This window comes from Pseudophryne corroboree, chromosome 6 (genome assembly GCF_028390025.1).
Source record: "Pseudophryne corroboree isolate aPseCor3 chromosome 6, aPseCor3.hap2, whole genome shotgun sequence".
Classification (NCBI taxonomy): Eukaryota; Metazoa; Chordata; class Amphibia; order Anura; family Myobatrachidae; genus Pseudophryne; species Pseudophryne corroboree.
Window position 1 is genome coordinate 93665557 of NC_086449.1, and position 24043 is coordinate 93689599.

Consider the following 24043-nt stretch of genomic DNA (forward strand, 5'->3'; position numbering starts at 1 on the left):
CATGCCTTACCTGTTTGAGAAAGAATATCGGAAAGGCAATACCAACAGAACCATCTCATATCCCACCTACAGGCGGCCCTTTTCAGGTAATACAGATTGATTTTATTCAATTACCCCCTTGTCGAAATTTGAAATATGTACTTGTGTGTATAGATGTGTTCTCAAATTGGGTCGAAGCATTTCCGGCGGCCACAAATACCGCTATGTTTACTGCTAAGAAAATTGTGCAGGAATTTGTATGTAGATATGGTATCCCTAGAATAATCGAAAGTGATAGGGGTACCCATTTTACAGGTGATGTCTTTCAAGGAATGTGTAAGTTGATGGGAATTGATAGCAAGCTGCACACTCCAAACCGTCCACAGGCGAGTGCGAAGGTGGAAAGAGTGAACAGCACTATTAAAAATAAACTGAGCAAAGTTATGGCAGAAACAGGATTGACGTGGCCAGAAGCTTTACCCATTGTACTATACAGCATCAGAACCACTCCCAGGTCCCCTCTTAATCTGTCTCCCTTTGAAATCTTGTTTGGTCGACAACCGCATGTTATGATTAACCCTCAGGATGATTTGAAGTGTAACAATGAAGTGACTGTAAAGTACCTGGTTAACATGAGTAAACAGCTAAGGAATCAAAATGATAATTTGAAGTTGGTGATTCCTGATTTACCAGATAGTAATTGTCATGACATTGAACCTGGGGATTATGTAATGATACGGAATTTTCTACGCTCAGGTTGCCTTATTGACAGATGGGAAGGACCATACCAAGTCTTATTGACTAGCACTACAGCATTGAAGGTTGCCGAGAGAGAGGCTTGGGTTCATTCGTCCCATTGTAAGAAGGTTGCTGATCCAGAGAGGTCCCGTGATAAGGAACAGACGGTAGAGGAAGTTGTATCACTGGAGTGTCTGTTCCAGGAGGACTAAGGCGGCACCTGAGCATTGGAAATCACAAGATCAAAAGCAGTTGTCGATTCCCTGTTCCCTTTTATTGTTTTTCTCCACTTCCCATCCTCTCTCCCTCAAATTATTTTTCCCCCCTTCTCATTCTTCTCCGTTTCCTCCTATAAGATGGACTTGCCCCAAGAGACTGTGATCCGGATTTTCCTGTTGACCATGATGTTGACCAGAGCAGTCTGTTCCGGCGAGAGTACCATGGAGGTCGAGAGAGGTTCTGGAATGGGTTCTGATGACAAAGATGGAGGCGTAGTTTTCCAAGAACAACTTAATCAACAAGTAAAGGCGAGTATCAGAAAACGATCCGATAGCATTGACAATAGAAGGAATTGTGAAGGATTGTTAGCTGAAGAAAACTGTATCTGTAGGCTCTGTGACAATGTAGTTGAGGATGGGTGCATCAAGAAATGCCAATCCAGTTTTAATATCCACATGGACCGGCATCCATTGAGTGACTATCACTCCTTAGTGGGTAGTGTGTTAAATCAAACAGATTGTTGGGTATGCTCTCAAGTACCTCAAGGTCATAGCAAATCAGGACTAGTACCATTTCCTTTAACGGTAGGGGAGGTACTTGAGCTAAAGGGTGGGAGACCGGTGGACAGGAGGTTTAATATCTCCAGTCCTCCTAGTTTGAAGCTCCACCAATATCATGTGGATAGATCCCTAGTATGTTTTAACATTTCCAATCCCCGAAAGCCGGGAAATTGGGAAGTGTCATGGAGTAACCAAACCATGACCTTTTCATATAGAGCAGATAGAATGCCTACAGATACAGAGCTTATACGCCACATAGCCAGTAGAGAAAAATCTTTCCGATATAGGTATACCCTAGGAAGTAGGATTACGAGAGTTGGAGAGGTATCACCAGGATACTGTGCACATATCGTACAAACTGATACGTGTACTAGACAGATGGGAGAATTAGGGGTAGGAGATTTCACATGGAAGATGTGTAATATGGTTATGTCCTACTCCGTCCCATATGTTCTCCCCGATGATGCATATTTCATATGCGGGAGGAAGGCGTATAAGTGGCTTGCCCCAAACTCTGAAGGATTGTGTTATATTGGAAAAGTACTGCCTGAGGTAATGACTGTATCACATGCCAAAATGAAAGGTATACACCGTGTTGCCCAAGCTCCTTATACTCATACTCATTACGAGCATGTAGTTAAACGGCACCTGATAGAAAGAACAGAGCATCCGGCCTCTGACATGATCCATGAATCCACCGGGATTCAGTTTCTAATCGCGTTAGATTTCACTCGCACCGCCAGAGGAGTGTTGAATTATAAATACATATCTGCGCTCGCAAATTTGTTAGACAATATCACAGAAATGTATGATGACACGTTTAGGTATACTGGAAGAGAACTTCAAGCTTATAAAACAGAACTGGTCCAGCATAGAATGGTTCTTAATTATCTCACAGCAGTGACAGGTGGATATTGTGTCACACTGGCAACGCAGTACGGCGTGAAATGCTGCACATATATAACGAATAGTACCGAGGACCCGGTCGAGGTCATAGACCAAAAGATGGACGATATTCTCCAATTAAAATGGGAATTTCGCAGGAGACACAATCTCACTCTTGCTGCTGTGGGTAATGAGCTGACTGGTTGGGTGTCATGGTTGAACCCGCGAAATTGGTTCTCTGGTTTAGGAGAATGGGCTCAAGGAGTCATAATGGATGTAGGGAAGTTTCTCCTATGTATCTTAGGTGTTGTCATAACGATTGGCTTGATATTTAGATGCGGTCAGGCTTTAATGAAGTGCAAACGTCGTACCAGGGTAATGAGTCTAAGGAGTGAGGAAATTATAATTCCAATGGATTTGATTTATGACCCAATGGTAGAAACAATGATGTGATGAAAATGCGATTATACGGTCCGTTTCTTTCACCTGTTTTTCCGTTTTCTCCAAGGTAAAAAGACCCACCAGGACGAGGAATTTGATGATCCTGTATACAGACAACTGATGGATTAAAGAAGAAGTTTTGACAACCTTATACACAGATATTTGATGAACTATGCCATAGACCCCCAGTTTCCCTAGAAAATTTAAAATTACGCTAGCCCAACACTTTTGTAAGTCTATGGACATTGGCCCTCATTCCGAGTTGTTCGCTCGGTATTTTTCATCGCATCGCAGTGAAAATCCGCTTAGTACGCATGCGCAATGTTCGCACTGCGACTGCGCCAAGTAACTTTACTATGAAGAAAGTATTTTTACTCACGGCTTTTTCTTCGCTCCGGCGATCGTAATGTGATTGACAGGAAATGGGTGTTACTGGGCGGAAACACGGCGTTTCAGGGGCGTGTGGCTGAAAACGCTACCGTTTCCGGAAAAAACGCAGGAGTGGCCGGGGAAACGGTGGGAGTGCCTGGGCGAACGCTGGGTGTGTTTGTGACGTCAACCAGGAACGACAAGCACTGAAATGATCGCACAGGCAGAGTAAGTCTGGAGCTACTCTGAAACTGCTAAGTAGTTAGTAATCGCATTATTGCGAATACATCGGTCGCAATTTTAAGAAGCTAAGATTCACTCCCAGTAGGCGGCGGCTTAGCGTGTGTAACTCTGCTAAATTCGCCTTGCGACCGATCAACTCGGAATGAGGGCCATTGACAAAGCTTTTGCTCACACCTATTGGCAAAAGCCCAAAGAAGACTGCATTCAACAGACACCGAACAAGACTTCAACCGACAAATGTTCATTAATCTGACATAGAATACCACTGCATTTACCATAATTGTGTCTTATCTTCATCTCTACAACCTTCAGGTAATGAAGTCGATAGTCGATAGGGAATACAGGCACAGATATCAACAATCACATATTCCCCCATTCATGTATCATCAACTAAAATGTGCTTCCCCATTTTGTTACAACCACAGCCGAAAAGAGCTCGGTAAAGTTTGACAGCCCATCCACAGACCCGTACCACGGGATAAGAAGGAATTCAAATGTATACTTCGCAATACCTCGAAGCTTGATTTAAAACACGTACGGCACGATGATACATGACCCCCCAAACATGGATTCATACACACATGCTTCTGCTATCTCACTAGGTCATACCCTTTTTCCTACCTTCTCCTCTCCTCCCTTACCCAATCATGGAAATGTATTTACACTTGACATATATTTTTCTCGTTTTGAAATGTTTTAGGAAGTGGCAGTTATTGTTGACTGCCAAAGGGTGGACTGTCAAAGTCAGAAAAATATCACTATGCACACTGCCATATTTGCACCTCATACATGTCCGCTCTGCGCATGCGTACGCTCTCCCGTGCGTGCGCATACCCGCTGTTACGTGCACCCGCAGGCGCACGGGATGTGCATTTACGGTAGAGTTTATGTGTGCGTAGCGTGCGACTCAATCGTTACATATTTTAACCATATAATGTATTTTGTAGATCATGGTCCCTTTGATAGATTCTGAAAGTTTAGTTAATGTAGCATGTTCATGGACAGAGAGATCCCTCTTTGTCTGATACAAAGGGTCAGACAAGGATTATACAGTGGTGTTTAGTATCCATCGGAAGAGTATTTAATTAGCAATATTCCGGTGTTGGTTTGAAGCGAATTAATCGCTCGTGCGAATAGTTATGGACATAAGAAGTTTATGTCCATTTACTATTATTTGCACTTACTTATCCATGCGGCGGGAAACCTAGTTTCCCACCCACCTGAGCAGTTGGAAGTAGACACAGCCCACCTGTATGAATCAACCTATGACCTTTTGTTTTAGTGCGAAGACGAATTCCTGTGTCCAATGAACAATGAGATTGTAGGGACCATTGAATTGTATTGTGTGTGGGGCATAAATAGACAAGCCGACCATATCCAGCTCACTCTCTTCAACGGTTCTCATTGCTGATAATCGGGAGCTGGATATCGAGGCGCATGCGATCGTTCCCCTTGTGCGTAAGTTTTTCTCCGCAATCATATTGTCTTTCTTGTTATTCTGAGCCACATCTCTCTCTCTCTCTCTCTCCTCCTCTTTCTCTCTCGTATTCCCTTAAACGTAATAGTATTGTATTGTATATCCTGTGTAGTTATCTTGTTAGTTAGTCTATGTTATAGTGTATGACTTGTACTGTATTATTCTTTTTGCAAGTATAACATTCATATAAGGCGTTAGACCCTAAGCCCGGTAGTTGTGTATTTCTTATAGTGTTAAGTATTCTCAGAGCGTCGGTGACGCTCGAACAGCTTTTAAGTTAATAAGGTTACACTGTGTTGCATCTACACCCTATCTCTACACTAAGGTTTTACTGCATATTACATTGTTTATGGTTTAGATATAAAGGTTTAACATTGTGAGCGTCTGCGCCGCTGGTGATCTCCTCGTGGTCCCGAGCGTCCGCTACGCTATAGCGAACCATTACGTTAGTCGGCAGCCAATAGCGTGCCTGCCTGTGATCTCTTGGCCGTGAGCGAACGTGACGCTCGAGCGTCTCGACCACGGCTAAGCGATTGTTACGCAACGTGCGTACCCTTACGGTACTCCATACGTCTATAGCGTACAGTGTTCTTAGACCTCTTAAAGGGTTTTAAATAAGATAAATATTTAGCTTTATCAGTCAAGTGATCTGAAAACACCTTTTCCATTAGTTATGGTCTAAAATCCTTTGGCGTTAACACAAATTTACAGATGTTAAGCCCTGTTATAAAGAGAAAATTCCTTCAATCCGTATAGGTGTTCTGGCAACTTTACCTGAAACAGAGTAAAGCCAGGTAGAGCACATTATGCACAATGCGCCAGGTAGAGCACGTTATACACAATGCGTCAGGTAGAGCACGTTATACACAATGCGCCAGGTAGAGCACGTTACACACAATGCGCCAGGTAGAACACGTTATACACAATGCGCCAGGTAGAACACGTTATACACAATGCGTCAGATAGAGCACATTATACACAATGCGCCAGGTAGAGCACATTATACACAATGCGCCAGGTAGAGCACGTTATACACAATGCGCCAGGTAGAGCACATTACACACAATGCGCCAGGTAGAACACATTATACACAATGCGCCAGGTAGAACATGTTATACACAATGCTTCAGATAGAGCACGTTATACACAATGCGCCAGGTAGAGCACGTTATACACAATGCGCCAGGTAGAGCACGTTATACACAATGTGCCAGGTAGAGCACGTTATACACAGTGCAGCCTCAGCCCCTCAGTCGTCCACCGCAAACAGCAACGCTGGAACCCCCTACAGCACGCCCATCCACCACCCCACACAGCCTGCTGCAGTGCGGGCACACATGCCGCTGGGGGCACATGGCAGATGCACTCACTGTTGCGCAGGTCAGTCTCTTGGTGCTTGCGGCGGCACCCAGGGTCAGCATGCAGGCAGGCTTTTCCTCAGGCTCTGGCTCAAGCCTCAGGCAGCCCACCCCACGACCCGTAGGGAGACAGCTCAGGAGGGAGGGGGGCACAGCGCTATATCAGCAGCTTCTCCTCAGGCTCACACAGCCTCTGATAGATAGTGACGCGTGTTTGGGCGACCTGCGTAGTATGGCTGCAGTCACGGCCCGTAGGAGGAGAGAGTCACTGACACCGAGGGCGGGAGCAGGAGTCAGACAGCAGCTTCGGCTGAGTTGCGGCGTGACAGAGCAGCCGTGGTGCAGGCTGCCGGTGCCTTCCTCACTGTGGCGCATTACTCATACGCGTTCCCCGCATAACGGGCGAGCCAGCCCTGAGTAGGGGGAGGTATAGGGATTAGGGATAGTACTCACCAGAACACTCCTGAGACAACACCAATGCAATTTGATCCAGAAAAAGGCTCTTCTGCCACCGGTACAAAGTACGAAACTGCTAGATCACAAGGGACTGTTTGTTGACAGTTCTTCATGTCGACATAATGAATGTCAATAACTGTAATAATTGTATCCAACTCCCACAAAAACTCAGGAGGCTTCTTACTGTATAAAGATGGGACAATTCCTTTGTACAAGGATACACAAAGCCCGTGGAGACAGATGCTCACACTATGCATCATGCAGCCAGCAGCAGCACATGCACCCTGGGTGACAATACATGACTTTGTGCCTGGCTGCCTTAGTGGGGTCACACTATGCTGTGCTGTATTTTATATGTCACTGCACAGTCACCATTACTGTTTACAGAGAGGCCAGATTACTGTAACAACCCCGGCCACCACCTCTCAATCTCCGCCCCCCTCAATGTAGGCTCCGCCTCTTCAAGGTCAGCGATTCTTAGTTTGCAGGATGAAAACTACAATTAGAAAAAATAAGAATTTACTCACCGGTAATTCTATTTCTCGTAGTCCGTAGTGGATGCTGGGGACTCCGTAAGGACCATGGGGAATAGACGGGCTCCGCAGGAGACTGGGCACACTATAAGAAAGATTTGGTACTACCTGGTGTGCACTGGCTCCTCCCTCTATGCCCCTCCTCCAGACCTCAGTTAGGATACTGTGCCCGGAAGAGCTGACACAATAAGGAAGGATTTTGAATCCCGGGTAAGACTCATACCAGCCACACCAATCACACCGTATAACTCGTGATATTAAACCCAGTTAACAGTATGAAATATAACTGAGCCTCTCAACAGATGGCTCAACAATAACCCTTTAGTTAGGCAATAACTATATACAAGTATTGCAGACAATCCGCACTTGGGATGGGCGCCCAGCATCCACTACGGACTACGAGAAATAGAATTACTGGTGAGTAAATTCTTATTTTCTCTGACGTCCTAGTGGATGCGGGGGACTCCGTAAGGACCATGGGGATTATACCAAAGCTCCCAAATGGGCGGGAGAGTGCGGATGACTCTGCAGCACCGAATGAGAGAACTCAAGGTCCTCCTCAGCCAGGGTATCAAATTTGTAGAATTTAGCAAACGTGTTTGCCCCTGACCAAGTTGCAGCTCGGCAAAGTTGTAAAGCCGAGATCCCTCGGGCAGCCGCCCAAGATGAGCCCACCTTCCTCGTGGAATGGGCTTTCACTGATTTAGGATGCGGCAATCCAGCCGCAGAATGTGCCAGCTGAATTGTGCTACAAATCCAGCGAGCAATAGTCTGCTTAGAAGCAGGAGCACCTATTTTGTTGGGTGCATACAGGATAAAAAGCGAGTCAGTTTTCCTGACTCCAGCCGTCCTGGAAACATAAATTTTCAAGGCCCTGACTACGTCCAGTAACTTGGAATCCTCCAAGTCCCTAGTAGCCGCAGGCACCACAATAGGTTGGTTCAAGTGAAAAGCTGATACCACCTTAGGGAGAAACTGGGGACGAGTCCTCAATTCTGCCCTATCCATATGAAAAATCAGATAAGGGCTTTTACATGACAAAGCCGCCAATTCTGACACACGCCTGGCCGAAGCCAAGGCCAATAACATGACCACTTTCCACGTGAGATATTTCAGATCCACAGTTTTAAGTGGTTCAAACCAATGTGATTTTAGGAAACTCAACACCACATTGAGATCCCAAGGTGCCACAGGAGGCACAAAAGGGGGCTGAATATGAAGCACTCCCTTTACAAAAGTCTGAACTTCAGGCAGTGAAGCCAGTTCTTTCTGGAAGAAAATCGACAGAGCCGAAATCTGGACCTTAATGGAACCCAATTTTAGGCCCATAGTCACTCCTGACTGTAGGAAGTGCAGAAAACGACCCAGCTGAAATTCCTCTGTAGGGGCCTTCCTGGCCTCACACCACGCAACATATTTTCGCCAAATGCGGTGATAATGGTTTGCGGTTACTTCTTTCCTGGCTTTTATCAGCGTAGGAATGACTTCCTCCGGAATGCCCTTTTCCTTTAGGATCCAGAATTCAACCGCCATGCCGTCAAACGCAGCCGCGGTAAGTCTTGGAACAGACAGGGCCCCTGCTGTAGCAGATCCTGTCTGAGCGGTAGAGGCCATGGGTCCTCTGATAACATTTCTTGAAGTTCCGGGTACCAAGCTCTTCTTGGCCAATCCGGAACCACGAGTATCGTTCTTACTCCTCGCCTTCTTATTATTCTCAGTACCTTTGGTATGAGAGGCAGAGGAGGGAACACATAAACCGACTGGTACACCCACGGTGTCACTAGAGCGTCCACAGCTATCGCCTGAGGGTCCCTTGACCTGGCGCAATATCTCTTTAGCTTTTTGTTGAGGCGGGACGCCATCATGTCCACCTGTGGCCTTTCCCAACGGTTTACCAACAGTAGGAAGACTTCTGGATGAAGTCCCCACTCTCCCGGGTGTAGGTCGTGTCTGCTGAGGAAGTCTGCTTCCCAGTTGTCCACTCCCGGAATGAACACTGCTGACAGTGCTTGTATGTGATTTTCCGCCCATCGGAGAATCCTTGTGGCTTCTGCCATCGCCACCCTGCTTCTTGTGCCGCCCTGTCGGTTTACATGGGCGACTGCCGTGATGTTGTCTGATTGGATCAGAACCGGCTGGTTTTGAAGCAGGGGCCTTGCCTGACTTAGGGCATTGTAAATGGCCCTTAGTTCCAGAATGTTTATGTGCAGGGACGACTCCTGACTTGACCAAAGTCCCTGGAAATTTCTTCCCTGTGTGACTGCGCCCCAGCCCCGAAGGCTGGCATCCGTGGTCACCAGGACCCAGTCCTGTATGCCGAATCTGCGGCCCTCTAGAAGATGAGCACTCTGCAGCCACCACAGTAGACACCCTGGTCCTTGGAGACAGGGTTATCAGTTGATGCATCTGAAGATGCGATCCTGACCACTTGTCCAAGAGGTCCCACTGGAAGGTCCTTGCATGGAACCTGCCGAATGGAATTGCTTCGTATGAAGCCACCATTTTACCCAGGACTCGTGTGCAGTGATGCACCGATACCCGTTTTGGTTTTAGGAGGTCTCTGACTAGAGATGACAGCTCCTTGGCTTTCTCCTGCGGGAGAAACACTTTTTTCTGTTCTGTGTCCAGAATCATCCCCAGGAACAGTAAGCGTGTGGAAGGAACCAGTTGTGACTTTGGAATGTTTAGAATCCAGCCATGCTGTTGTAGCACTTCCCGAGATAGTGCTACTCCGACCAGTAACTGCTCCCTGGACCTCGCCTTTATTAGGAGATCGTCCAAGTATGGGATAATTAAAACTCCCTTTTTTCGAAGGAGTATCATCATTTCTGCCATTACCTTGGTAAACACCCTCGGTGCCGTGGACAGTCCAAACGGTAGTGTCTGGAATTGGTAATGGCAATCCTGTACCACAAATCTGAGGTACTCCTGGTGAGGAAGGTAAATTGGGACATGCAGGTAAGCATCCTTGATGTCCAGGGATACCATGTAATCCCCCTCGTCCAGGCTTGCAATAACCGCCCTGAGCGATTCCATCTTGAACTTTAATCTTTTTATGTATGTGTTCAAGGATTTCAAATTTAAAATGGGTCTCACCGAACCGTCCGGTTTCGGTACCACAAACAGTGTGGAATAGTAACCCCGTCCTTGTTGAAGTAGGGGTACTTTGACTATCACCTGCTGGGAATACAGCTTGTGAATTGCCTCTAGTACAGCCTCCCTGCCCGAGGGAGTTGTCGGTAAGGCCGATTTGAGGAAACGGCGGGGGGGAGGCGCCTCGAATTCCAGCTTGTACCCCTGAGATACTACTTGAAGGATCCAGGGATCCACCCGTGAGCGAACCCACTGATCGCTGAAATTTTTGAGGCGGCCCCCCACAGTACCTGGCTCCGCCTGTGGAGCCCCACCGTCATGCGGCGGATTTGGAAGAAGCGGGGGAGGACTTTTGTTCCTGGGAACCTGCTGCGTGGTGCAGCTTTTTTCCCCTTCCTCTGCCTCTAGACAGAAAGGACCTGCCTTTTCCCCGCCTGTTTTTCTGGGGTCGAAAGGACTGTACCTGATAATACGGCGCTTTCTTAGGCTGTGAGGGGACATGGGGCAAAAATGCTGACTTCCCAGCTGTTGCTGTGGAAACAAGGTCTGAGAGACCATCCCTGAATAACTCCTCACCCTTATAAGGCAAAACTTCCATGTGCCTTTTAGAATCTGCATCCCCTGTCCACTGCCGAGTCCATAAGCCTCTCCTAGCAGAAATGGACAATGCACTTATTCTAGATGGCAGCCGGCAGATCTCCCTCTGTGCATCTCTCATGTACAAGACTGAGTCTTTTATATGCTCTACGGTTAGCAATATAGTGTCCCTGTCCAGGGTGTCAATATTTTCCGACAGGGAATCTGACCAAGCAGCAGCAGCACTGCACATCCACGCTGAAGCAATAGCTGGTCTCAGTATAACACCAGTGTGTGTATATATAGACTTTAGGATAGCCTCCTGCTTTCTATCAGCAGGTTCCTTTAGGGCGGCCGTATCCGGAGACGGTAGTGCCACCTTTTTAAACAAATGTGTGAGCGCTTTATCCACCCTAGGGGGAGTTTCCCAACGTGACCTATCCTCTGGCGAGAAAGGGAACGCCATTAGTAATTTTTTTGAAATCACCAATTTTTTATCAGGGAAAGCCCACGCTTCTTTACACACTTCATTTAATTCTTCAGATGGGGGAAAAACTATTGGTAGATTTTTCTCCTCAAACATAATACCCTTTTTTGAGGTATGGATGAAAAGTATTTCAGCGCTAGTAACTAGTTAGATAAATAATGAAAAATGTATTAATTATGAACATATATCATTGATTTCTTGTGTATTGACATACATTTTACTGTTGCAACAGATATTAATAAAAATTGGTGGTACCACAAAACAAAAGATTAAAAAATTGGTTAAAAGTTCCAAAAAATAGGGCCTAGATCAACACTGCTTATTTGTTGAAGAAATCTTAAATTGCTGGGTATGTAGCAAGATGCCTTATCCTAGGAAAATGAGTATACGGTGTTACCAGTTCGCTGTAGTGAGTCCTCCAATCGGTTAGCACTCCGTAATCATGGGGATTCTCTCACTTGTTTGATTGTCCCGTGCTGGAATTAGTAGGGGAAATGAACCCTGGCAGGTCCTGATGCAGTATCTTCCCTGAAGTTATTCCATACGGATCACCGTTCCCAGAAATGGATTGCCGGCAAATCTTGCAGTTTGGGGGTCCCAGGCTTATCACCAACGCGTTTCACTGCTGGCGCAGCTTTCTCAAGGTGTAGATGCAGTGTAAAGAGAGCCCTTATATAGCAGTGTTGATCATAATCGGCCACAGGTGTGCAATGTACCAATCAATTAATAAATTCATCAAAATTAAAAACTGATCTAGTTAGATTAATGGATCAATTGCCAGAGGACAGTCCTATTGAACAATAATAAAAACGAAGTGTTAAAATACCTTAAAAAACATTTTTTATTGAGTTTAGGTTAGTCACATGATCGCTCATCCCGGAAGTAGGAAGCGGTCACGACATAGACACAGGCGTGCGTGTCAAGCCTCTCTTTCACTTCAGTGGAAGAGAGGTTATATATCGGTCAGAATAGGACACGTGACTGGAATTCCGATCACGTGACCTGTTGGTTTATCTTATCGCTAGGTAACGGTATAAACTTCGTTACGCTCTGTTTTAACACCGGACACGTGACCGCGATTCCGATCACGTGACCCACTGGTTTACCTTGTCGCTTGGCAACAGTATAAAGCTTTATTTAGCTCTATTTTAACACTGAACAGATTTCAAAACCGAGAATACTGATATAAATCGGTCTAGTCACATGACTTTCATCGCGGTCAGGCGATTGACATGCATCCTGTTGCCCAGCAACGCCGGAAGCCCGTAGAAATATAGATCTTTATTAGTAAGAAATTATATAGCAGTTATATAGCACTGGGGATGTCCTTCCGACCATACCATTATCGTGACGTGCACCCAACATCTTCCTCCCCTCCGGGATGGCACCATATATTAAATTTGAAATTTATCATTTTCAATATATATAAAATAAGTAAAACAAACCATAACATCATTGGCTCCATAATAACATCATTTTTCTTCCAATTGAAATAGCAAGAATAATCTAATGCTCATTGATGGTAATTGGGCATGTTCTAATAAGTAAGTAAATAGTCAGATTATATCATAATCGTTAGTTTTTTCTTCAATTGAAATCATCTACTATAATTTTGACAATTAATTCAGTGAATGACATGGAACATGAACTCGTAGTATAGAAAAACATTGATTTTCCGTCACAAATTCTGTCATAGATATGGTCTAAAACACAATGTAACACAGATGTATCCAGAACATATTATATATTAACATTCAGTAGGATTAGTGTAGCCTTAGCTGATCATTCATGAAAACCCATATACCCATATACAACCCATTTACCTACAGTAGTGTTATATATTTTTTTTTCATCTCTATCATCTTTATCATCTCTATATTAGCAGACGCAGTACGGTAGTCCACGGCTGTGGCTATCTCTGTGTCGTCAGTGCTCATCCATAATTGTATACCTACCTACCTGTGGTGGGGTTTTTTTTTTCTATCTTCTTCATACTAGTAGTTTAGGAGTCTGCTGACAGTGTCCACCAGGTCCGTCATTATAATCCTACAGTAGTAATATATTTAGTATATTATCTATACTAGCAGACGCAGTACGGTAGTCCACGGCTGTGGCTATCTCTGTGTCGTCAGTGCTCGTCCATAATTGTATACCTACCTACCTGTGGTGGGTTTTTTTTTTCTATCTTCTTCATACTAGTAGTTTAGGAGTCTGCTGACAGTGTCCACCAGGTCCGTCATTATATCATATACCTACAGTAGTAATATATTTAGTATATTATCTATACTAGCAGACGCAGTACGGTAGTCCACGGCTGTGGCTATATCTGTGTCGTCAGTGCTCGTCCATAATTGTATACCTACCTGTGGTGGTTTTTTTTTTCTATCTTCTTCATACTAGTAGTTTAGGAGTCTGCTGACAGTGTCCACCAGGTCCGTCATTATATCATATACCTACAGTAGTAATATATTTAGTATATTATCTATACTAGCAGACGCAGTACGGTAGTCCACGGCTGTGGCTATCTCTGTGTCGTCAGTGCTCGTCCATAATTGTATACCTACCTACCTGTGGTGGTTTTTTTTTTTCTATCTTCTTCATACTAGTAGTTTAGGAGTCTGCTGACAGTGTCCACCAGGTCCGTCATTATAATCCTACAGTAGTAATATATTTAGTATATTATCTATACTAGCAGACGCAGTACGGTAGTCCACGGCTGTGGCTATCTCTGTGTCGTCAGTGCTCGTCCATAATTGTATACCTACCTACCTGTGGTGGGGTTTTTTTTTCTATCTTCTTCATACTAGTAGTTTAGGAGTCTGCTGACAGTGTCCACCAGGTCCGTCATTATATTATATACCTACAGTAGTAATATATTTAGTATATTATCTATACTAGCAGACGCAGTACGGTAGGCCACGGCTGTGGCTATCTCTGTGTCGTCAGTGCTCGTCCATAATTGTATACCTACCTACCTGTGGTGGGGTTTTTTTTTCTATCTTCTTCATACTAGTAGTTTAGCAGTCTGCTGACAGTGTCCACCAGGTCCGTCATTATAATCCTACAGTAGTAATATATTTAGTATATTATCTATACTAGCAGACGCAGTACGGTAGTCCACGGCTGTGGCTATCTCTGTGTCGTCAGTGCTCGTCCATAATTGTATACCTACCTACCTGTGGTGGGGTTTTTTTTTCTATCTTCTTCATACTAGTAGTTTAGGAGTCTGCTGACAGTGTCCACCAGGTCCGTCATTATATTATATACCTACAGTAGTAATATATTTAGTATATTATCTATACTAGCAGACGCAGTACGGTAGGCCACGGCTGTACCTACCTCTGTGTCGTCACTCGTCCATAATTGTATACCTACCTACCTGTGGTGGGTTTTTTTTTTCTATCTTCTTCATACTAGTAGTTTAGGAGTCTGCTGACAGTGTCCACCAGGTCCGTCATTATATCATATACCTACAGTAGTAATATATTTAGTATATTATCTATACTAGCAGACGCAGTACGGTAGTCCACGGCTGTGGCTATCTGTGTCAACACAGAAAAAAGAGAAGAAAGAAGACTCTTTTTGGGAAGCACTCATATACAGATAATATTGTATGACTGATTGTCACAATAACTGACTAAAATACAATACTTTAATAATTTTCGTTAATAAGTTAATTACTGAGGAGTTCAATGAGCGCCAATATTTGTCTGAATGGTGACATTGCGAAAATATAAAGAAAATGTTCGTAGCTTTTGAGGTACAAATACCTAATATAGGCCGAGATGGGTAACTCTGTGATTTTGTGAAACAAAAACACAAACACACCAACTATGGGACACCTTGTGGTCAAAAAATTGTTTGTTCAATGTATATATATATGACCATCATTTGAAAACTGCTGTATATCCCAACTGGGAATTGAATCCTAGCAGGTAGTTAAATCATAGGTCATGACCGATAGGCGAATCAGTGCTCTATTTTAGTGACAGAAGGGGTAGCAAATAATTGCAGTACCAGGGTGTTCCTTGGTGGTCTCCCATCCAAGTACTTAAACCGGCCCTCCACTGCTTGGCTTCCAAGATCAGATGAGATTGGGCATCTCCAGTGGGGTATGACCGCAGACCTTATGCTCACCCTAGTCACACTGTGTCCTAATTGGGCACAGGTAAGAGCCAATTTGCGATATTGTGTAGACCACAAGTGTCTAGGCAGCTGATGAAAAAGAATCAAAAGTTGTTTCTCAATAACACAAAATTATAACACAAAAATCAGGTACCCATCTAAATATTCACGGCAAAAGTAGTCGCAAGTACAAGTAGAAGAAACATCTATTCTGCACAGATAATTAAGAATATATAGAACGACTGATTCTAAATTATGCAGAGAGGGAGGCCTCCAAATTTGGACTCCAAAACCTCAAAATAGATGTATCCCACATGGATTATGCAGTAAGGTATATCATAAATGGTGATATTTCCAGCTCTAATGCCCCACCATGAATCACCTTTAGGCAGCGGGGAAACAACACTACAGAAAATGTGCCATATATATCATCAATTGGGTGTTTTTAAAAGAGCATGGATTTCTGCATAACACACAGAAAAAACATTTATGTGTTAGGTAGGTTCCCAAAATGGATGTATCACACACACACTATGGATTATGCAGTAAGATATATCTTTAAACAGTGATATCTCCGACTCTAATGCCTCACCATAAATCACCTTCAGGCAGCGGGGGAACAACACAACAGTAAATATGCCACATATATAGTCAATTGGGTGTTTTCAAAAGAGCATGGATTTCTGCATTACACACAGAAAAAAACATTTATGTGTTTGATAGGCTCCCAAAGATAGTTGATGCATCAACATCCGTGATTTTGGTAGCAAATATGCACTTGTTTACTTACTGTTGGTATTTTATCTGTTGCTCATACATATGCATATAATGAAATATTCTCTGTGCCCCGTGGGTATAGATTTATCATGCACAGAGAAACAAATGCTTATGTCAAGATATTACCTAATCCGTATGTGCAGTCATTTTGTTTTGTCCTACTTGTGTAAACGAGATGTTAGGGGAAAACCTGGTGGATGGTGCTGGCCGCGTCTGCCCGCGTGTTTGCCCGCTGCTGTACTCCGGCCGCACTGTTCTTCCTGTTATGCTGGTTCCCGTAGCGACGAACTTTGCCGTGATCGGCTGGTAGCGGTCACGTGTGCGCACCACGTGACCGTGAGGTTGTGGCCTCTCTTCCTTCTTCCTGACGTACGTTTCGCAATATTGCTTGGTCACAGGGCGTCAGTGGATTCTGACCCTTGATTGTTCTTATAGCAGTAGTCCTGTTTGCTGATTGGTTCTCCACAGGGGATTGATAAGTATTCTGACCTGTCATATTGTTTATCGGTCAGTTGGTTCTCATTGGTAGATATGTCATGAGTGACGGTAGAGAGGACCAATCAGTGTTTATTCAGGGACGATCACAAGAATTAATTGTAAAAAAGAGCTGATAAGACTGGTTGGGTATAATACTGACATACGAAATAAGGGAATAGTACAAATTAAAACGTAAGGATATAAATATTAATATAAATGTGACTTTGGATAATCAATTTAATGAATTATTAAGATCTGTTGTTTGGGTAAGTATACTGATTCTATGTACAGAAAATGAATATATTTTTAACTAGGGAAAAATTAATTTATTATATGTGTGTATATGTGATACACACACACAATTTGGATATTTAAAAACCATTTATTAATAGTGTGTGATAGTGACTGTTGTTAATAGACTATAGTGTATTATATAATGATGTGCAATAAATAAATTATTTATAATATTATATGAATATAAATATGATATAAGATTAATAAAATGATAATAATAATATTCCTATATAAAATAAAATAAAATAAATAAAGTTGATTGTGCTACATTGTTGTAAGGGCATTGTGATAAGTTGTTGATCGCATGGAGACCATGTATATATACATCCACTATTTCTTATGTATGTACATGTGCATGGAATATAGTGAAGCTATAATAATGTGAGCTCATGGTGCTAAATTATGTGACGATGAAGGATAGGGATTAGATTGTATGTGACGGAAAGATGGGGAGGAAAAAGTTAATTAAAGGGATAATATTGGAGATATATGGTCATAAATAATAAATTATTAGTGCACTAAAAAGACCGCAAATTAGTGTAGTGATATCTATTGATTGTGAAGCAAGTGATTGAATAAAAATATTGAAAACTTGGAGGGGGGGAGGGAGGGAGGGGGGGGAGGAAAGGGGGGGAAAAAAGGGGAGGAAAAAAAAAAAAAAAAAAAAAAAAAAAAAAGGGGGGGGGAAGGGAAATAAAAGAAAAACAATTATTATGAAAGATGTCTGAACAGTCAGATTATTGTTTCAATTTAAAAAGACACCATAGTTGATGTTTTCGTTCATACCAAAAGGGTGGATAGTTCCTAGTTTAAAAATCCATTCACATTCTTTCCTCAGTAGAGTGTCTGTCAAACTACCCCCACGGATTCCAAGTTTGATTTTTTCGAGTCCGAAGACCCTGAGTTCTTCCCATCTATTATCATGGTGTTGGTAAAAGTGGCGAGCTACTGTAGTAAGTGGTTTCATCTTTGTTTTGTCAGAGGTAGCATTGCGTATAGTCCCAATGTGTTCTAGGACACGTTGTTTCAGTGGGCGAGTGGTAATGCCCACATATTTTTTGTCACAGCTGCATTTGATGCAGTAGATGACACCCTCAGTTAGACAGTTCATATAATCTTTGATTTTAAATTCTGTCCCATACTTGTCCTTTACTTCCTTCACCGTTTCAATGTGTCTGCAAGCTTTGCATTTACCACAGGGGTATGTTCCTGTTGTAATGCTTTTCTTGGAGAGTGTTCTTTGAAAGTGGCTTTGTACCAATTGATCTTTCAAGTTTCTAGACCTCCGCCAGCTCATGGAGACACGTGAGCCGAGTTTTTCTGATAAATCTGGGTCAGCATGTAATACATGCCAATGTTTCTGTATTGCTGCACTTACCTCCTTCCATTCTTGGCAATAGTTGCCCACAAATCTAATGATGTTTGTATTGTGTGCTGTCTCTTTCTTCTTAAAAATGATGTTATCCCTCGAGGTAATTTGTGCATTCCGTGATGCTTTTTTTATTGAGGTATTACTGTATCCTCTTTCACGTAGTCGTTGGGCCAATTCTGTACTTTGTTTTTTGAAGTTATGATCATCTGAGCAATTCCTGCGAAGACGCAGAAATTCTCCTTTCGGTATGTTTTCTATGGTGGGATGAAAATGTGAACTCGTCTGATGCAGCAAGGTATTTGTCGCTGTTGTTTTACGATACAGGCTTGTAGCTATCATCCCCTCTGGGTCCTTATAAATCATTAGATCCAGAAATGGTAATTCCGTCTGACTGATGTTATGAGTTAGACGGAGATTGAGATTGTTGTTATTGAGACGCTCTATGAACTGATGTAATAGTTGTAGGTCCCCTTCCCATATCATGAAGATATCATCTATATATCTTGTCCACATAATGATATTGGATGTAAGATCATCATTGGTGTCTTTGAAAACGAATTCTCTCTCCCACCATCCTAAAAAGATGTTGGCATAAGTAGGCGCACAGGCCGCCCCCATGGCTGTGCCTCGCGTTTGGAGGTAAAATCTGTCATTAAAGACAAAGAAATTGTAGTGCAGTACAAAGTGCAACAGTTTGATCAAAAAGAAATGAAATTCCTCCCAGCCTTCGGCGTGTAAAAAGTATTCAACTGCTGCTATACCTTCCGTGTGGCCAATGGAGGTATAGAGTGCTTCTACGTCTAGTGATACTAGGTATTGATTGTCCTCCAGTTTTACATCATGCAGTTTCCTAAGTATATCTGCTGTGTCTTGTATGTATGAGGGGAGACCCAGCACGAGATGTCTAAGGTGCAAGTCCAAAAAGATGCTAGCTTTTTCCGTTAATCCTCCTATGCCCGATACTATCGGTCTTCCAGGTGGGTTAAGAATGTTCTTGTGGACTTTTGGCAGCATGTAGTAGGTAGGAATCTTTGGATTCTGTACTTGTAAGTATTCATATTCCTGTCTTGTAATCGTCCCTTGTTCTTGGGCCTGAGTAATGATCTTAGTATAGATCAATATGTAGTTGCCCAGGGGGTTCAGAAGTATCCTTTTGTAACAATCAGTGGATTCCAGTTGTCGTAATGCTTCTGTAGTGTAGTCCTTTTTAGGCCAAATCACAATGTTACCCCCTTTATCAGAAGGCTTTATTACGACATCCTGCCATGTTTGTATCTCCCTCATGGCCTGTCTTTCTTGATACGTCATATTCGATTGACGGGGATATTTCTTATTGGTATGGATTAAATCAAATTCCTTTGCCACCAATTTCTGAAATACCTGAACTTCCGGGCATATGTGTTCAGGTGGGAAATATGTAGATTTCTTCTTAATAGCAGGTCTGATAGGAGGTCTGTGATCCATATAGTTTGGCACATATTGGTCTTGTTCTAGTTCATGCAATGCAGCTAGTGCCTCTTCCTCCATCGCTTGAAGATCTAAGGTTGCGGACTCCTCTATCTCCGAGGTTATAAATTCCTCCGTATCGGAGGTTTCTCCCCTTGTTGTAATGGGAGTTGTTTTATTGCTATAAAGTTTTGTCAATAATAATTTCCTCCCGAATAGTTTCAAGTCTTTTTCCCATCTGAACCTTTCAAAGTGCCCCGTGGGAGAAAATGTCAGGCCTTTACTCAGTATGGATTTCTGTGAGTCTGTGAGTGAGTGCTCAGAAAGATTAATAATTTTGAGTTTGTTGTCATGTTGTTTATTTTCCCCAATGGTCAGCAGATTGGTGGTTGTCATCTCCTCTGGGTGTTTCGGGTCAGAGGGGGTGAGAAATCCCATTGTTGTTGTCCTCAATAAAAAAAGCATCACGGAATGCACAAATTACCTCGAGGGATAACATCATTTTTAAGAAGAAAGAGACAGCACACAATACAAACATCATTAGATTTGTGGGCAACTATTGCCAAGAATGGAAGGAGGTAAGTGCAGCAATACAGAAACATTGGCATGTATTACATGCTGACCCAGATTTATCAGAAAAACTCGGCTCACGTGTCTCCATGAGCTGGCGGAGGTCTAGAAACTTGAAAGATCAATTGGTACAAAGCCACTTTCAAAGAACACTCTCCAAGAAAAGCATTACAACAGGAACATACCCCTGTGGTAAATGCAAAGCTTGCAGACACATTGAAACGGTGAAGGAAGTAAAGGACAAGTATGGGACAGAATTTAAAATCAAAGATTATATGAACTGTCTAACTGAGGGTGTCATCTACTGCATCAAATGCAGCTGTGACAAAAAATATGTGGGCATTACCACTCGCCCACTGAAACAACGTGTCCTAGAACACATTGGGACTATACGCAATGCTACCTCTGACAAAACAAAGATGAAACCACTTACTACAGTAGCTCGCCACTTTTACCAACACCATGATAATAGATGGGAAGAACTCAGGGTCTTCGGACTCGAAAAAATCAAACTTGGAATCCGTGGGGGTAGTTTGACAGACACTCTACTGAGGAAAGAATGTGAATGGATTTTTAAACTAGGAACTATCCACCCTTTTGGTATGAACGAAAACATCAACTATGGTGTCTTTTTAAATTGAAACAATAATCTGACTGTTCAGACATCTTTCATAATAATTGTTTTTCTTTTATTTCCCTTCCCCCCCCCTTTTTTTTTTTTTTTTTTTTTTTTTTTTCCTCCCCTTTTTTCCCCCCCTTTCCTCCCCCCCCTCCCTCCCTCCCCCCCTCCAAGTTTTCAATATTTTTATTCAATCACTTGCTTCACAATCAATAGATATCACTACACTAATTTGCGGTCTTTTTAGTGCACTAATAATTTATTATTTATGACCATATATCTCCAATATTATCCCTTTAATTAACTTTTTCCTCCCCATCTTTCCGTCACATACAATCTAATCCCTATCCTTCATCGTCACATAATTTAGCACCATGAGCTCACATTATTATAGCTTCACTATATTCCATGCACATGTACATACATAAGAAATAGTGGATGTATATATACATGGTCTCCATGCGATCAACAACTTATCACAATGCCCTTACAACAATGTAGCACAATCAACTTTATTTATTTTATTTTATTTTATATAGGAATATTATTATTATCATTTTATTAATCTTATATCATATTTATATTCATATAATATTATAAATAATTTATTTATTGCACATCATTATATAATACACTATAGTCTATTAACAACAGTCACTATCACACACTATTAATAAATGGTTTTTAAATATCCAAATTGTGTGTGTGTATCACATATACACACATATAATAAATTAATTTTTCCCTAGTTAAAAATATATTCATTTTCTGTACATAGAATCAGTATACTTACCCAAACAACAGATCTTAATAATTCATTAAATTGATTATCCAAAGTCACATTTATATTAATATTTATATCCTTACGTTTTAATTTGTACTATTCCCTTATTTCGTATGTCAGTATTATACCCAACCAGTCTTATCAGCTCTTTTTTACAATTAATTCTTGTGATCGTCCCTGAATAAACACTGATTGGTCCTCTCTACCGTCACTCATGACATATCTACCAATGAGAACCAACTGACCGATAAACAATATGACAGGTCAGAATACTTATCAATCCCCTGTGGAGAACCAATCAGCAAACAGGACTACTGCTATAAGAACAATCAAGGGTCAGAATCCACTGACGCCCTGTGACCAAGCAATATTGCGAAACGTACGTCAGGAAGAAGGAAGAGAGGCCACAACCTCACGGTCACGTGGTGCGCACACGTGACCGCTACCAGCCGATCACGGCAAAGTTCGTCGCTACGGGAACCAGCATAACAGGAAGAACAGTGCGGCCGGAGTACAGCAGCGGGCAAACACGCGGGCAGACGCGGCCAGCACCATCCACCAGGTTTTCCCCTAACATCTCGTTTACACAAGTAGGACAAAACAAAATGACTGCACATACGGATTAGGTAATATCTTGACATAAGCATTTGTTTCTCTGTGCATGATAAATCTATACCCACGGGGCACAGAGAATATTTCATTATATGCATATGTATGAGCAACAGATAAAATACCAACAGTAAGTAAACAAGTGCATATTTGCTACCAAAATCACGGATGTTGATGCATCAACTATCTTTGGGAGCCTATCAAACACATAAATGTTTTTTTCTGTGTGTAATGCAGAAATCCATGCTCTTTTGAAAACACCCAATTGACTATATATGTGGCATATTTACTGTTGTGTTGTTCCCCCGCTGCCTGAAGGTGATTTATGGTGAGGCATTAGAGTCGGAGATATCACTGTTTAAAGATATATCTTACTGCATAATCCATAGTGTGTGTGTGATACATCCATTTTGGGAACCTACCTAACACATAAATGTTTTTTCTGTGTGTTATGCAGAAATCCATGCTCTTTTAAAAACACCCAATTGATGATATATATGGCACATTTTCTGTAGTGTTGTTTCCCCGCTGCCTAAAGGTGATTCATGGTGGGGCATTAGAGCTGGAAATATCACCATTTATGATATACCTTACTGCATAATCCATGTGGGATACATCTATTTTGAGGTTTTGGAGTCCAAATTTGGAGGCCTCCCTCTCTGCATAATTTAGAATCAGTCGTTCTATATATTCTTAATTATCTGTGCAGAATAGATGTTTCTTCTACTTGTACTTGCGACTACTTTTGCCGTGAATATTTAGATGGGTACCTGATTTTTGTGTTATAATTTTGTGTTATTGAGAAACAACTTTTGATTCTTTTTCATCAGCTGCCTAGACACTTGTGGTCTACACAATATCGCAAATTGGCTCTTACCTGTGCCCAATTAGGACACAGTGTGACTAGGGTGAGCATAAGGTCTGCGGTCATACCCCACTGGAGATGCCCAATCTCATCTGATCTTGGAAGCCAAGCAGTGGAGGGCCGGTTTAAGTACTTGGATGGGAGACCACCAAGGAACACCCTGGTACTGCAATTATTTGCTACCCCTTCTGTCACTAAAATAGAGCACTGATTCGCCTATCGGTCATGACCTATGATTTAACTACCTGCTAGGATTCAATTCCCAGTTGGGATATACAGCAGTTTTCAAATGATGGTCATATATATATACATTGAACAAACAATTTTTTGACCACAAGGTGTCCCATAGTTGGTGTGTTTGTGTTTTTGTTTCACAAAATCACAGAGTTACCCATCTCGGCCTATATTAGGTATTTGTACCTCAAAAGCTACGAACATTTTCTTTATATTTTCGCAATGTCACCATTCAGACAAATATTGGCGCTCATTGAACTCCTCAGTAATTAACTTATTAACGAAAATTATTAAAGTATTGTATTTTAGTCAGTTATTGTGACAATCAGTCATACAATATTATCTGTATATGAGTGCTTCCCAAAAAGAGTCTTCTTTCTTCTCTTTTTTCTGTGTTTACAATGTATATTTGACTCGTGGGAGCACCGCTGATGGGCAGTTTTTCCGACACACAAAA

General features: G+C 42.4%; 2 pseudogenes; one reads left to right on the forward strand and one right to left on the reverse strand.

Annotated features, from left to right (window-relative positions):
- Positions 1 to 15419: 15419 nt before the first annotated feature.
- Positions 15420 to 15540, reverse strand: LOC134937067 (5S ribosomal RNA; annotated as a pseudogene).
- Positions 15541 to 23406: 7866 nt separating this feature from the next.
- Positions 23407 to 23527, forward strand: LOC134937068 (5S ribosomal RNA; annotated as a pseudogene).
- The last annotated feature ends 516 nt before the right edge of the window (positions 23528 to 24043 follow it).